Genomic DNA, 1,006 nt, shown 5'->3' on the forward strand with positions numbered 1-1,006 from the left:
TAGGATTTATGTAAATTCAGGGCTACGCTGTATGAGAACGAAACGAAGGAATGATTGTTTATACTCCCTTCCTAATTTATGTTACACTATTTTTAGGAAGGGGTTGGACCAAACTAATTGGGTTCGTTTCATTTTGAGTCATGTTTTATACTAATTCACTCTCATTACAATACAAATATTCACTTAGGTCTGTTCCGGAGTTCAATTTTTAACGGAAATGAAAGGGTTCAGAGAGAAGCGGAAGGATTGCATCAAAAAACTAGTGTTCCTGAGTTTGGATAGGAAGGAAAGGGAAGGGAGGAGACGGAAGATTTCAGTGTAATTTTCCTTCAGCCCTTTCCTTCCAAATTAGAAGGATACAAGTTCCTTCCCTTTCACTCCTCTCCTTTTCTCTTCTTCTCATTTCTTTTAATGAAAAACTGGGGAACAGACCCTTATTTTTTACATACAGTTTTAAAAAATCTTACTAACTTTATTCACCACCAATCAGAAATTTTTTATCTCCAGAATAATCTTTTCTGATTGATTGAAATACAAAGCGGACACTTGAAAAGAGACATCTCAAAATGGAAATATGAACACCTATGGTGAGACGAAGTGAGTAGCAAAAAGTGGGACTAAAGACTAAAAAGTGGAACTAAAGACTGCATTATATAATGTTGGTACGGTTCGATTTGATTTTTAAAAATTAGGTTCGCTTATGGAAAAGAACTATCCCATTCTCATAATCATAAGATATTTAAAAAGTACACAAAAATTATAGAGTATTAGAGTATGTAATAATTGAATATCACACGTTTCATACATATACGTAATAATACACTTCTTAACAAATATACATTATCATAATATCATAATATAAAATAAATCGTGAGTTGATATTTTTATGTTAGATTAAACAAATAAGATCCATTGGGATTCGAATCCTTTGATCTTAATTCGCAGAACATGAATCTTTCTCATGTGGAGGCCACATAATATCATGGTGGGTTACTGAAATCATTCG

The sequence above is a fragment of the Rutidosis leptorrhynchoides genome, chromosome 3, assembly GCF_046630445.1.
Source record: "Rutidosis leptorrhynchoides isolate AG116_Rl617_1_P2 chromosome 3, CSIRO_AGI_Rlap_v1, whole genome shotgun sequence".
In the NCBI taxonomy this organism is placed as follows: Eukaryota; Viridiplantae; Streptophyta; class Magnoliopsida; order Asterales; family Asteraceae; genus Rutidosis; species Rutidosis leptorrhynchoides.